The sequence below is a fragment of the Macaca fascicularis genome, chromosome 6 (genome assembly GCF_037993035.2).
Source record: "Macaca fascicularis isolate 582-1 chromosome 6, T2T-MFA8v1.1".
Lineage (NCBI taxonomy): Eukaryota > Metazoa > Chordata > Mammalia > Primates > Cercopithecidae > Macaca > Macaca fascicularis.
The window spans coordinates 24,786,105-24,802,643 of NC_088380.1; the positions used below are offsets into that span (position 1 = coordinate 24,786,105).

Genomic DNA, 16,539 nt, shown 5'->3' on the forward strand with positions numbered 1-16,539 from the left:
AATTTTGTTTTATAACATTACCTGTCGTAAAGACATGCTCAATCATTAACTTACAAACATTTATTTCCAAAGCTCTATGGAGTAGCATATAAGAAACCTAATTGTTTAGATATAGAGGTAGTATATAAAAAAGAGTGAGTGAAATATAAAACTATGTATACTGCCTTATAAGATTTGGACTCTGATCGTAGATTTTTTTCCCCATATTTTGGCTTGTTGGTTATCAAAGGAATAATTTCTTGACCACATACCTAAGAAAGAGGACCATTATCCTACTTTTGGACCACTGAGAAAATTTCAAATTTCAAATTTCAAGCTCTCAATAACAATAGTCATTAGAACTTGGCACATTTGACATGTCTGATTGGTACTTTAGCTAGATAAGAAGTTTAATTATAAGAAAAGTAATTATCTACAGTTTAACACTAAACATTGGGATCAGTAAATGTGTCTGAAATATCTCTTTTTATCTGAACATCAAGTTAGCAAACATTTTTAAATATAATTTCAGAAAACAAATCAAATTTTATGCTGACTTTAGTAATGAAGCTATGTTTTCTTAATATGATGACTACAACGTTCTTTGGATTTTGGGGGAGGAGAGGAACCAGTTTTAATTGATTTTGGTTTTCTCGGAGAATTCTTACTAGTTTTAGGGGGAACAATTGAGCATTAAAATAAAATAAAATAAAATAAAATAATGATAGTTGAAAATCATTACAAATAAAAAAATCTTTAATTAAAGAAAAAGATGCAAAAAGTCTTTAAAGAATGCTGGAAGACCATTTTCTGAAATAGGTAAGTTTAAGTAAAGAGAAGGAGTTTATCATGTACATGCCTCTCTTCAACTGACTGTACTTAATGCTATGACAATATTGATGAAGGATAATTGTTTTATATTTGAAAGAAGAATGGTTAATGATAAATTCAAGCAAATTGATTAAAAAGTCAATAGTTTATAGTCCTTTATTTAAACACATGGAAATAGGCAATGGTCATCAGCAGTTATCAAATCATTTGGTAATGTGTTGAATTGAACATTTTAAAAATGAATTAATCCACCCTCATGATCCAATCATTTCCCCCCAGGTACCTCCCTCAACATTAGGAACTAAAATTAAACATGAGACTTGGGTGGGCGCACAGAGCCAAGCCATACCATTCCACCCCAGACCCTCCCAAATCTCATGTCCTTCTCACATTTAAAACATAATCATTCCTTCCCAACAGTCCCCCAAGTCATTACAGCATTAACCCAAAAGTCCAAGTTCAAAGTCTCATCTGAGACAATGCAAGTCCCTTCCACCTATGAGCCTGTAAAATCAAAAGCAAGTTAGTGACTTCCTAGATACAATGGGGGGACAGGCATTGGATAAATGCACTTGTTCCAAGTGGGAGAAATTGGCCAAATCAAAGGGGCAACAGGCCCCATGCAAGTTCAAAATCAAATAGAGCCGTCATTAAAACTTAAAGTTGCAAAATGATATTCTTTGACTCCATGTCTCACATCCAGGTCAAGCTGATGCAAGAAGTGGGCTCCCATGGCCTTGGGCAGCTCTGCCCCTGTGGTTCTACAGGGTATATCCCTTGTGTCTGTGTTCATGGCTAGTGTTGAGTGCCTGCAGCTTTTTCCAGGTACATGGTGCAGTCTGTTGGTGGAACTACCATTCTGGAGAAAGATGGCCCTCTTCTCACAGCTCCACGAGGCAGTGCCCCAGTGGGAACTCTGTATGGGGGTTTTAATCCCACATTTCTCTTCTGCATTGCCTTAGTAAAGCTTCTCCATGAGGGCTCTGCCCCTGCAGCAGACTGCCTCAACATCTAGGCATTTGCATACATCCTCTGAAATCTAGGTGGAGGGTTCCAGGTGCCTACTTTTGCCTTCCGTACAAGAGCAGGTTCAACACCACAAGGAAGCTACCAAGGCTTAGAGCTTGCACCTGCTCAAACAACAACCTGAGCTGTGCTTTGGCCCTGGTAGCCACAGTGAGTGAGCTGGAGTGACTGTGACACAGGGTGCCATGTCACGAGGCTACACAGAGCAACAGGACTTTGGGTTAACCCCACAAAACCGGTTTTGCCAAGGACTGCTTAAAGGTTTGTGGCATTCCGTGCAGACATTTTCCCCACTGTCTTGGCTTTTAACATGTGGCTTCTCTTTACTTGAGCAAATTTCTGCAGCTGGTTTGAATTTCTCCCCAGAAAATGGGTTTTTCTTTTCTACCACATGATCAGGCTACAAGTTTTCCAAACTTTTATGCTCTGATTCCCTTTTAAATATAAGTTACAATTTCAGACCATCTCTGTGTGAACACATATACTGTTAGGATCTGCCAGGCTATCTCTTGAACGCTTTGCTGCTTAGAAATTTCTTCTGCCAGATACCCTAAATCATCTGTCTCAGATTCAAAGTTCCACATACGCCCAAGGCAGGGTCGCAATGCTGTCAGTCTCCTTGCTAAAGCATAGCAAGAGTGACCTTTGTTCCAGTTCCCAATAAGTTCCTTGCCTCCATCTTAGCTCACCTCAGCCTGGACTTCACTGCCCATGTCACTGTCAGCGTTTTGGTCACAATTCAACAGGTCTCTAGGGAGTTCCAAACTTTACCTTATCTTCCTGTCTTCTTCTGAGCCCTCCAAACTGTTTCAAATTCTGACCATTACCCAGTTCTAAAGTCAATACCACATTTTCAGATATCTTTAAGGCAATACCCAACTCTCGATACCAATGTTCTTACACTACTATAAAGAACTACCTGAGACTGGGTAACTTATGAAGAAATGAGGTTTAATTGACTCATAGTTCCACAGTCTGTACACGAAGCATGGCTAGAAGGCCTCAGGAAACTTACAATCATGGCAGAAGACAAAGGGAAAGCAAATGCCTTCTTCACATGTCAGCAGGAGACAGAAAGAGCGAGAGGGAAGTGCTACACACTTTTAAACCACCAGATCTTGCAAGAACTCACTCACTATCATGAGAACAGCATGGGGCAAATCTACCCCCATGATCTAATCATCCCTCACCTGGTCACTGCCCAACACTGGGAATTACAATTCAACATGAGACGAGGGTAGAGGCACAGAGCCAAAACATATCATAGCATTAAACACAAATGGTCATGCAATACCCATATTTGAATATTGTTTTGATTTCTGTAAGACCATTACATGTAATTAATGGAATTCTGGCAAATTTTAATTTACTACTTGGATATTCTAAGTTAATCAATTCATAATATAATCTAAAGAGGGATACATAGTAACAAAAACTTCATCAGATATTTTTAAATGTAAAACTAAATTAAATGTAAGAGGTTTTTTTTGTGTTTTTTTTTTGAATTTGGAAATGACCTACACTTTTAACATGACACGTAAGAATTAAATTAGTTGGCCGGACACGGAGGCTCATGCTTGTAATCTGACCACTTTGGGAGGCCAAAACAGGCAGATCACTTGAGGTCAGGAGTTTGAGACCAGCCTGGCCAACATGGTGTAATCCCATCTGTAATAAAAATACAAAAGTTAGCCAGGCGAGGTGGTGTATGCCTGTAATCGCAGCTGCTCTGGAGGCTGAGGCAGGAGAATCGCTTGAACCTGGGAGGTGGAGGCTGTAATGAGCTGAGATTGTGCCACTGCACTCCATCCTGGGTGTGAGTGAGACTGTCTCAAAAAAAGAATTAAAATGGTTAATGTAACAGCTACAATTGTGTTGTATAACGTGTGAGTGGGGAGAAGTTATACTTCTTTAATTTAGGTTCTTAGTGTAAAATCTATATTTTAATACTATTTGTACAGCTAAATAATTTAATGTTAAAGTAAAAGACTATTTTTGAAATTGTCTATGAGCTTATTGTTTCCTCTAAAAGTTCTCGTACTATGAGAGGGAGATATCCAGGTTTTGATGCAGTACTTTTGTGCTCCTTTTTGTTTTTCCACCTCCTTATCCTGACAGGATTCTTATATCATATAACATTTGCTATCATCTGTACAGAAAATCTACATGACAGTCCACACATCTCCAGGATGAGGTTCCTCACAGGACAAGCTTAGTAGTCATATCAGGGCAATTCTCTTAACAATTGCTGAACGACACTAATGAACCAGGCTCATCAGATGTGGAGCAAGATTTGAAACTTATATTGAATACAAACAGGAAGTAAAATCTTAGAAGTAGACTGTCTGTGTGCATTTTCTAAACTTCATTTTTCTCAAGGCATCAAGGATGGTATATTACCTCTTTTTTGTAAATACCTGCCTGTGCGTAATGAACAATGAACAGCTAGAATTAGCACTTCTTTTTATTCATTTCTATTCTCTGCTTGTAATGCAGTGTCTGGTCTATGATTATGCTCAATATACCCTTTGTTAATTAAACTGAAATGTGGATAAACGAATAAACTCACAGGTGTTTCTTCTGTCTAAACAGAAATATTAATTTTTGAATGATTCTTAAAACAATTTGCCCTATTATTTTACTTGCAAGAGCTCAAACAATTATGGAAATGTTCTTTACTTCATAACAAATAATGCAAAAATTACTTCATAGTAAATGATATAATAAGTCATTTAACATAAGAATTAACTTATTTGAGTTATAGGAAAAAAACAGATTACTTGTTTGTCTAAATATTACCTCTCAGAATTTCTGTGGAGTTGGAACAAAATTAGAAATACACACAAACAGACTTTACATGTATCTTGAAAATTTATATTTAATTATTTTGTAAATGCAATAAAAAAGCTGAAACACATTGGGAGTATATGCAACATACTGTGTTACTCTGTTTTGTGTTACTATAACCAAATCTCAAAGACTGGTTAATTTATAAAGAACAGAAATGTATTGCCTCAGAATTCTGGAGGCAGAGAAGTCCAAGACTAAGGCCAGCATTTGGTCTGTTAAGGGCATTCTGGCCTTGTCTCCACAGGGCAGAAGGTGGAAGAGCAAGCCAGCTAAATGCTGGATGAAGCCCCTTTTATAAAGACCTTAATCCCATTCATGATCAAGACGCTGTCACGGCCTTCTCACCTCTTAATGTATCCACTTCTTAATACCATCACATTGGCAACACCTGAATTTGGAGAGGCTGTGTTCAAACCATAGCAAATACCGTGTGGACACAATAGTTTACTCCACAAAGTATACGATGAGCAATGTAATTATCTGAAAGGATGTTTTTATAGATGTTAAAAATCATCATGACTTTTTGGCATTAAAACAAATTACTTATTTTTAGGTCAGGCGATATGGCGTTATTAGGACAGTCATTTATTTTAAAGACATATATTTAACCTCTTGATTGTACTTACATAGTAATGCCTGTTTTATGCCTAAAGTGCTGCAAATTTTGAAAAACTCATGATTTAAACACCCCGTTGCCCTAAAATAGTTATCTTTTCAATCAAAAGTGTTTTAGAGTCTGTTCAGTTTAGTTTAGTTTTAGTCCACATAATAACTATTCCATTAGTTCACATAATAACTACTCCATTAACCCATATTTGCAATGCTGTCAAGAATGCTCTCAAATATAACACATGCAACTCTGCAAGTGAAAATAACATATATATATATAAAATAAATAATGTAACTGACTAGGTGTCAAATTTGTTTTTTCTCTCTGTAAGTGTGTAAGATCTTTTCGTGTTAGATTTTTTGCTAAAAGCTGTGTTTAACAAATCTTCCTTATAAAAATAAATTTTAAAATGTCTGATTTACATGTATGTAATAAAACTGAATCTGACAACTGAATTTAAGGTTTAAGATATTACAAACATTTTAATTATTTTATTTATACATTTAGGAAATAATTCAACCTTTTAAATAAACTTTAAAGAGTAGATAGAGCCAAATACCCAGGACTCAAAACTCTAAGATAGCATAATAAGTAAATAAATAATAAATAATGATGAATCAAAGCACTGAAAAAATATGAAATGAGAAATTTGTGGCTTGGGGATCTAATCTATAGAGAAACAAACAACAATTACAGTGAACTTTTTGTGAGAAACCATGCAACTAAGAAGAGCATGAAGCAAAATATTTAATGTGTTAAAAGAAAAACAAATAAATATAATGTGGAATATTATATACAGTGAAGTTATCATTCAAGAGTAAAGATTATTTTCAGCCTATTTAACTTTGGAAATATTTTAAAACATGTATTATAGTCACCTGACAATTGATAGAAATATCTAGGCAGATATACTTAATTTTTCATTTATCTATAGTATAAACTAGCTTAGAACTCGAGTAAAGCCATTTAGGAAATAATATAGAATTAAAGTAGAAGTTGTTCTAGGAAAAAGCCTTGAAGAATTTCAGTCTTGAATCATCATGTGGGAATATAGATAATGAGATGCAAAGGAATCTATAAAGTAGTTACCACAGCTGTAAGAAACACTAAGTAATGTTGTTAAAGGCAAGCAAGGTCAGGCCAGACACAGTGGTTCATGCCTGTAATCCAAGACCTTTGGGAGGTTAAGTAAGGAGAATGGCTTGAGTCCAGGAGTTCAAGATCAGCCTGGGCAACATGGTGTAACCTCCATTTCCACAAAAATTAAAAAACAAACAAATAAACAGGTTTGATGTTGTGTGCCTGTGATCCCAGCTACTTGGGAGGCTTAGGTGGGAGGCTTACTTGAGCTCCGGAGGTCAAGGCTGTAGTGAGCCAAGATTGCACTACTGCACTCCAGCCTGGGCAACAAAGCAACATTGTGTCGAAAAAAAAAAGCAAATTCAAAATTGTTTTATCTCCATTATAAAAGTGTCAACTGCACTAAAGTTGGTTTAGAAGCACTCTGACTTCTGTCACTGTGACTGAACATGCACACTGGGTTATCTACCCCTTGCAGACACATTAGACTTTGGAAGGCAGTGTTTGCGATGAATAACTTTCAACAAGAGATACTAAAAGAGGTAATAAAAGTCTCCACGGTCTACATCTCCATCCAAAATTAATGTGAATTGGTCCTGGAACACTTGAAGATGACCTACATGTCAATAGGCTCTGCCCAGTTACTGCATGCCCATTGTCACTCCACAACTGGAAACCAAGCCTTTCTTCAGCTATGAATGAAGCAGACTTTTATCTTGAGATGAGATATTGAGAGGGTTATTCTCATTTAGCCAATGGTTCCACTGACTACATTTAGAAGCAACAGCAACTTTTTTACTAAAGAAATGTTTCACCAGTATAAACCTGTAGGACTTATAAATATCAAGTCAAAATGTGGATTTACCATGATCATGTGGTATAAAAGAATACAAGCCACTATAAGTGGAAATTCAGCTAGAAACGTACATAATACACATAAATCATTAAGGACTGAAGATATTAGAATAATAAAAACTATAGAGAATATATGTATGAAAATTTTATAAACAAAAGAGGCAATATAAAAATCATTCTGCAAAAGACTATTAGGAATCAAAGGACAGCCCTCTTAAAATGGATTTTCCATAAATAAAGTCTGTAACTTAATGTACTGAAATTAACTGGAAAGAAAATGTATCTAAAAAGAATTAAAAACCAAAAGACATATAGATTCAAAATATGAACAGATAAGCTATATGGAGGATAAAATAAGAAGATTTAATATATATGTGTATATCACTTATCATCTCAAGTGTAAAGAGCAGAAAAGATGGAAGTGAGATAATATTTGAAGTGATAAAGTTGTATCTCTTTAAATAGATCGATGTCCAAAGCAAAATAAATAACATGTAATTCGATACTGAAACTGAATATTGCCAAAGACAAAAACAAATTTTAAAAATACTAGAGAAAAGAGAGACCATATGAAAGGAGTGAAAATGAAAATTGTAGAAAGACTGGATAACCAAAACAGTGAAACTGTGGTTATCATCAAACTGCTGAGAGAATGTAGGCATTAATCATGTCTCATCTAAGATGTTGTTGGGTGTTCTCCACTCGACGCTCTGGTTTTAGTCCACATTTCTTCATATGTGCTTGGAACCTGGAAGTTTACAGGTAGCCTCAAACAGGTGTCTTGCACTCTGAACTGTCCTTTGTTTCAGCCAATGGGTAATCATCAGCTGGAGAGAAGAGAATGAAAGAAAGAGTCAAGATAATTATTCCTTAGATTTCTTACCTACAAGACCATAAATTGGTGAAGATTTCTCTTTCGAAGTCTTCTAGTCATTTACACTTGATCTTAGCCAAAAGGCTGGAAGCTATCTTCTAGCATTTACAGTGGGCCTTTTCTAAAACTACAGGTCTTACTAGTTCCAATATCACTGCCTCACTGTATCTTTCAGGCCTCAAAATGGGAATTTCTCGAGGCTGTTGCTAGCCCCAGGGTGCTTCATTATCCCTGGTCGATATTATTCAGGCTCACAGTTTGTTATACAGTCTGTTCTATATTATTCCATTTGAGTGCGCTACTTGTTTCTACTTTAAGGCCCTAAATAATATTTCATTTTTAGGGTGAAATAGTAACATATAGTGATAAACAAGTTTAAGTACTAGGAACTTAGATAAGAAAATATCTAGATAAAAACATTCAATGATTTATATTCCTTTGACTATATACCCAGTAATGGGATTACTGGGTCAAATGGTATTTCTGGTTCCAGATCTTTCAAGAATCGCCACACTGTCTTCCACGATGGTTGAACTAAATTACATTCCCAAAAACAGTGTAAATAAATAAATAAATAAAATTATGGAAACAAAAACTCTTACTGGGGTTATACTAACCATAGGAAAGCTAGGAACATTTAATTAGCATAATACCACTGATAATTGGTGAAAATAAAATGCAGCATTTTGGTTACAGGGGAACACTAAGTAATGGTAAAATATTTAACTCACTAGGAAGATATAATGGATCTTCAAATACCTAATAAAATAACCTAATCTAAAGAGTGAAAATGTTGTCGAAATTACAGGGGCAATTTAACAAATACATAGACATAGTAGAAGATAGTGACAAATCTTCCTCAAATATTTATTTAGAAACCACAAGTTTGGGAAAATATTAAAAATTAATAGCCTTGTTCTAATGGATAAATCTATTGAATATTAAATCGCATTCTCTAACCACAATGTAATTAAGTAAATAATTTTCTAAATATTTAAAAATTAATCATGTACTCACAGACATACACACCACATACAGCCCATTACTTCTAAATATTGTATGGACTATGCAGAAATTAAGAGAAAAAGTTAAAATAACTTAGAGACGAATGACTCAGAAATACTAAATATCAAAAATCACTGAAGAAAATAAGTATATCTAGCAAGTAGTTTTATAACAATAGTACTTATATTAGCAAAGCATAAAGATGAAAAATTGTAAGTTCCAGCTTAAGAAGAAGCCAGAATACAAAATAGAAAGGTAGAAAATTAAAGAAACCACGGAAGACAAAGATAGTTTTTGTTGAATACCAAATTTAATATTTTAAAAACACTAACGAAGTATTAAAAACTGAGAATATTGATTAATAAAAGGGAAGCTATGATACACTAAAGAATAAGTGGGAATAAATACCACAGACATAAAAATAATTTAATAAAACTATGAAAAACTTCAGTACACTTGAAAATCTAGATGAAATGGCAATATGAAGAAAAAGTTGTATCTAAGGAGACATGAGACGCACAGAATAACACAATATTTTCACTGTTTATTAAACAATGAGGCAGGATTTAAATCAATTCAGAAGGAAAATATCATTTTTGGTTAGTGTTAATGGTAATTGTTTTCAAACTTTCCAAAAAAAATCACTCTAATTTTATTTATCTTTCTCATATGCATGCACGTATTTTTGCACGAACACTTACAGAGACACACACACCGTACACTCACCTCATAGGTTTACATAAAGTGATAAAATTCAGGACACAGTTAAAATAAATTATCAAATTAGAAATATCTTTGATAAAATGATATCTACTTTGTATGTGCACAGCATAACTTATGCTAGGAAAGTGTTAGAAGTATTCATTTTGAAAAGTAAGACAAAACTAATAATTATATGGAAGCTTTCATTATCACTTTTATGCATACAGCTTGAATTCCAAGAAAAAATAAGACATAAGTATATAAAAACAGGAGAATAATGGAAAGTATTTGCAAATTGTATAATTTTCTATATGAAAAAGTTAAAAAAAAAACACAGAAATATGGTGGAACAATTAAGAGAGTTTAGGGGTAGATGATTCCTCAGATCTATACTTTTAAAAACGCAGTTCTAGGCCAGGAGCAGTGGCTCGCGCCTGTAATTCCAGCACTTTGGGAGGCTGAGGAGGGCAGATCACGAGGTCAGGAGTTCGAGACCAGCCTGGTCAAGAGACCAGCTTGGCCCATTAGATGAAACCCCGTCTCTACTAAAAATACAAATTTTTTTTTTTTTTTTTTTTTTTTTTGAGACGGAGTCTCGCTGTGCCGCCCAGGCTGGAGTGCAGTGGCCGGATCTCAGCTCACTGCAAGCTCCGCCTCCCGGGTTCACGCCATTCTCCTGCCTCAGCCTCCCGAGTAGCTGGGACTACAGGCGCCAGCCACCTCGCCTGGCTAGTTTTTTGTATTTTTTAGTAGAGACGGGGTTTCACCGTGTTAGCCAGGATGGTCTCGATCTCCTGACCTCGTGATCCGCCCGTCTCAGCCTCCCAAAGTGCTGGGATTACAGGCTTGAGCCACCGCGCCCGGCCTTAAAAATACAAAAATTAACCGGGCGTGATGGTGGGCGCCTGTAATCCCAGCTACTCCGGAGGCTGAGATAGGAGAATTGCTTGAACCCGGGAGGCGGAGGTTGCAGTGGGCGGAGATTACGCCACTGCACTCCAGTCTGGGCGACAGAGGGAGACTCCGACTCAAAAAACAAAAATCTAAATTTAATAAGTTCCAATTGGCAATAACACCAGCAAAAAGACATTTGGAAGTAAATTTAACACAGTATGTTCGGACCTGCAATAACATATTTAAAAACTTAATTGTGAGATGTTACATGAGGCTTAAATAAATGAACACATAAAGGAAATTTATGACCAATAAGACTCAGTCATAATATTACTATTTCTCCTCAAATTGTTTTATGCAATTAATGCAGTTCCAAGATTTGTCATGAAGCCTGTTTATTTGAAAATAAAAATATTAGTTTTGAAAAAAATTATATAAAAACCAAAAGCGTCAAAATAGTCAACATCCTCCTCCAGAAGACGACTAAAGAAATTGGACTTGCAGATGTCAAGATGTTAATAAGTCTGTAGTAATTCAGATAATCCATGTTAGTACTGGGTCAATGCAACATATTAGAGGCCCCAGATAACGATACATGCACTCACACAAACCCAAGACTTCACATATATAGATGCTAGATTTACCACATAATTAGTATTGTAGGTTGTTGGATTAGGGATAACACACACACGTTCATCGCCCATCACACCCCAACTTTGAAGAAATACCATTGTTTCGTAGGTTAGTAATTTTTTTTTGTTTTTCTGTAAAAAGCAACCAACCCAACTCTCTTGACCATGGGTGTGTTCCTGTTGTTTTTCATTGACGAGCATAGATAGTTGAGAGGGCAGTATATATTTTGTAAGGTTTGATAATGGTAATGTGGTTATATAAAAATATATCCTTAATCTGAGATGATGCCATGCTGAAGAACATTTTTAGAGTATCATAAATTTTTCACTTTTACATTTCCTTACATTTTCTCATGACCGGAAAGAAGAATCGAAGATTCCAACTAAGGTGTGTATTTTGCTGCTGTTGTTTTATGTTTTTGTTTTAAAAAGGGTTTCACTTTGTGCCCATGGGTGGCGCTATCACAGCTCACGGCAACCTCGACCTCCTGTGTTCTAGCAATCCTCCTGCCTCAGCCTCCCAAGTAGCTGGGACTACAAGTATCGTCCCACCACACTCAGCTAATTTTTAAATTTTCTTTACAGGCAGAATTTCACCATGTTGCCCAGAGTGGTCTCCAAGTCCTTGTTGAAGCAATCTGCCCATTTCAGCCTCTCAAAGTGCTGGCATTACAGGTGTGAGCCACTGCTCTTGGCCTCCAGCTAAGTTCCAGAAGTTGTAACACTTGTTTTCTGTGTTTACACATTGAAATTATCCTTTGTTAAACACATTTTTATGACTCACAAGGTGGAGCTCTCTCCAGCCTATTACAGACATGATCACAATTTGATCAGGAACAGAAAAACGTTGGTATGTTTCCCATCCCATGTTTCTGTCCATCTCTATTCCCACCTGGATTTCATCAGAAGAATCTCAGGGTCTTCCAGGAGGGGGAACCAGTATCTCCAGCAATAGATAGATACACACTGCTCTACAGAATAAATGCCTGCTCATACTGTGCAGTTACTTTGATGGTGAAGAAATTGATGGGTGTTCCTAGAGTTTGGAAGGCATAGAGATATACATATTTTGCATTGCACCTGGAAAGTTCTAAAGACAAGAGCCCAGTTAAAGTTCCTTTGACCACAGAGCAAAGAAAAAGTGCTGAAAAGGGCTGAACCTACCTTTGCAGAATTAGCTGTCTCTAAAAATTCCAATTTTCTCCATTATCAAAGTGGACCCTATAGGAAGATACACATAGGGATATCTTAAGAGAACTTCCTGCTAAAATGATCTGACACAAGCAAATGAAGTGGTGTAGAGTATATCACTGAATCAGAGAACTCAAAAGCATTCTTCGAAGGTCAGCTATAGAAAGTTCAACTAGATATTAGTATTAAATATTCCGATCAAAACACCCAAAAATGCCTCAAGAAAAAAAAAAGCCAGGAATTAATGCTAGAATCTATCAACACTTAAGTAAGACCTGCTTATTTTCCTTACATTCCTGGAGAAACCATCTACAGCTAGCAATATGAAGAAGAATTAGAATGGCAAGTATAAGATCCAGATGGAATATTGAAGACAATATCTCTCTTCCTTGTTACTGGATTCTGAATTAACCAGCGAATTATACTAATCGCTTACATTTATTGTAAGCAGCAAACAGTGCTTACTATTTACCAGCAATCCTCCATGAATTAATTTATTTAATCTTCACAGTAACCTTATAAGGTGGTAATTATTATTACTACCCACCATTTTAGAGTTGAGAAAACTAAAGCATATAGAGGTTGAATAACTTGCCCAAGTTTACATTGCAGCTGGTATTCAATTTCAGGTACTTAGTTTCCAGAGTATGTCCTCTTAACCTCTATTCATAACTACATCCAGTTGTGAATAATCTTTGAAAATATGAATAATTCATTTAACTTTTTTATATGAAGGAACAAGACTTTTCTAAAAACAAGCAGTAAGTGGAAGAACTATTGGAATTGCCAGAGGCATGATCAGTAGGCTGAGTATGAATTCAGATAAGCTTGCTGGATGTCATATTGAGAAAAATAGAAGCATTGTTTTCCCTGGTAGCATTTGACAAAGTCCGGGTCTTGCTATATGCCCAATACATCAATTTCCTATTTTAAAACTTCATCAGGTTCAATGTTAATCTGTACAAATATATTAATACTGAAGTAGAATGGTGCCAATTACACGGAAATGAAACTTACAGAGATCCACTTTATTTTATTAAGAAAGCAAATTATTTTGCTGCCTAGTGCTTTTTTTAAGGAAGAAAGAAAATTCTGTTTATTAATATTAAGGCCTGACGTGTGAGGAGAAGATTATAAAATTCCTTAAATGTTTAGTGCCTTACCTGTTTTCTTCATGATGCCAGAGCCCGTTTTACCCCTGATAGATTTCTGAAAATTTTTATTAGGTTAATCACATGATTATAAAGATTGTGGTTAATCAAATTCCAGGATATTATGTTTGTATAATTTTTGTTTGTGTGTTTTTATTATTTCAAAAGGAACATCTGTGAAGTTCTCATTCTAGGCACATAAAGTAGGATTTTGAGGATCCCGGCTTGTTGTGGTCACACCTTCTGCAATGCATGAACTTGGCTATTTGTGGGAAAAAAACACAGAAAAGGTGGCACATGTTACTATTTGTTTTTTTATCTAACAGCACTGGACAGAGTCAGAAGCCATAATGATAAAAAGAAGTGTAGTAAGCACACTGTAAAAATAGAAAACTCTTCTTGGACAAAAGATATCACAAATGTAAAGAGACAGGAATTCATAAAATGTGGTTAAGAATTCACTCAGATGGGCAAATATACTTGAAAGAAATAAAGTTATTTTTTATTATATCCTCAACAACCTGACCTCCTGGGTCTTCTTTATTTTCCTGGCAAACTAGATTGGACACAAAGAAACCATACTCAGAGAGCTGAAAAGATGACAGTCTTCTTTTTGTCAGGTAGTCAAGAAAGAGGCAATATGTACATGCAGGTGAAAGCAAGATTAGAGATCTGCTTCTACTTAGAAAGTTTCACTACTAAATCTTATGTAAAAAGTAAGCTTTCCACAAATCTTAGCCAACACTGATATTTAACCTAGCATCTGGACAGTTGTTTCAGTTTACCACCTTGTAGGTGTAACTTTGGAATTATTGCAGAGTCCTAAAGGTTGAAAAGCAAGGAAAGATGTCTAGATTCTCACTGTGAGAATCACAAAACACATAAATTATATTTCACACACCACAGCTGGAAACCTTTAAGCAATTCAGGAGGAGTGAATATACTTTACTTACAGAAATGAAAACCTACCTAGACAGGATATTCTTAAGCAAGGAGGTTCCTCTGTTCCATTGGCTGATATAATTAGAGATGAAACTGAAAATTCAGACTGTACTTATTTTAAGTTTTGTTTATTACCCTATCCATCTGAAACACTTAAAGTACACACAAATTGTCTACGTGAGTCTTGCAGGTAAGTCAAAATCATGTTTTGCAGAAACCTTAAATTGTTCCCACTTTCCCCCCTTGTTTATTATACCTGCCTCATCCTAAAAAGAATTTGAGGTGCCAATGTATTGTTTAGCTACTATTAAGTTATGAATAACAATTTAGCTGCCAAGAAGTTTATATTAATAGTGAACCAAGAACTGAGTGGTTAAGGTTTTTCCTCTATACATTCATCCCTAAATAATTTTTTGTGATCCACTTTGAATTAATAGAATGAAATTAGCATTTTAAATAGTCAAAAACACAGTTCTACTTTTATCTTCTTTCAAACATTAATTTTGACTTTTTAAGTATCACCTTTAAACATGTTAATAAAATTGGGTTGCAATTCTATTATGCATAATAACAGATATCCACAATGGCACTACTTTTTACAAAGTATAACATTGTATTAGTTTTTGAAAAATACATTTTTTCTGAAGAATAATAAAAGGTAAATTAATATTTTAGTACTATGTATTTCATGTAAAATCAAATTTAATTTTTCTTTGTCAAATATCCTACTTTTAAAAAAAGTTATATTGAATGCATCTCTCTTCTCATAAAAATAACAGTAACTACTATTTTATCTCATTAATTTGTTTTATTATTATATTTACTGACACAATATGACTGTATGTTTTGTCATATCCCACCCACATTGATGTCTTGATATCTAGTTGTTTGTTTTAGTGTTTCAGAAACTCAGTTGTATTTATTCAGTCAAGAATGATCAATCTCTAAAGAAAGGGAAATTGACTAGTGCAATAAATTCAAGACTGGCTGATATGTCGGGATGGCAATTTTTCTATTTACAACATATTAAAAATATCATCTGGTCACTAGAATGAGGAGGGAGTAAATTTATGATACCCAAATCTGGAATAAGTAAAAACAGATTTTGGTAGTCATAAGAAGAAATGGATGCTGTTTACTAAAGGCAAATTTCCACTGACTTATCTTCACCTGGTGAACTTCCATTTTCTACTTTAAGAATGAATCTGTCACCTAGAGAACAAATGTGTGGGTTTCAGTTTCAGAGCAACCGTATTTGAGACATAACGACCAATATATAATTTTTAACTTTCTTTTTCTAATATATTAGAAAGTTCATTATATTCTCCGTGTAGGGGCAAAAAGCATATTTGAGTGCTCAAGATAATCTATTATTTTGTCTGTTATAATGAGATTTTGTAATTCTATTTTTGTAAAGCATCTAGTTCAGTAAAACGAAAACAAAAATCACTTATTACACATAGCTAAAGATGTGTTATTTATGAAAACATCCTACTATCCCCCCTTTTTTTTTTTTTTTTTTTTTTTTTTTTGAGACGGAGTCTCGCTCTGTCGCCCAGGCTGGAGTGCAGTGGCTGGATCTCAGCTCCCTGCAAGCTCCGCCTCCCGGGTTCACGCCATTCTCCTGCCTCAGCCTCCCGAGTAGCTGGGACTACAGGTGCCCGCCACCTCGCCCGGCTAGTTTTTTGTACTTTTTAGTAGAGACGGGGTTTCACCGGGTTAACCAGGATGGTCTCGATCTCCTGACCTCGTAATCCGCCCGTCTCGGCCTCCCAAAGTGCTGGGATTACAGGCTTGAGCCACCGCACCCGGCCCTAACCCCATTTTAAAAATATATTCTGGCTAGTGTATGAAGAGTTGCAATTCTTAAATTTATATGCTGGAGCTTTCCTTTGTCGAGGACTGCAAATCAATCAT

The 16,539-nt window shown here is 35.5% G+C and overlaps 1 long non-coding RNA gene across 1 annotated transcript; it reads right to left on the bottom strand.

Moving 5' to 3' along the window:
* Positions 1 to 2,769: 2,769 nt before the first annotated feature.
* On the bottom strand, positions 2,770 to 12,560 carry LOC135971244 (uncharacterized). The gene is made up of 2 exons (XR_010587309.1): positions 12,503 to 12,560; positions 2,770 to 8,058 (listed from the first exon to the last, which is right to left on the bottom strand). It is a non-coding gene; the product is annotated as an uncharacterized lncRNA (long non-coding RNA).
* Between the last annotated feature and the right edge of the window lie 3,979 nt (positions 12,561 to 16,539).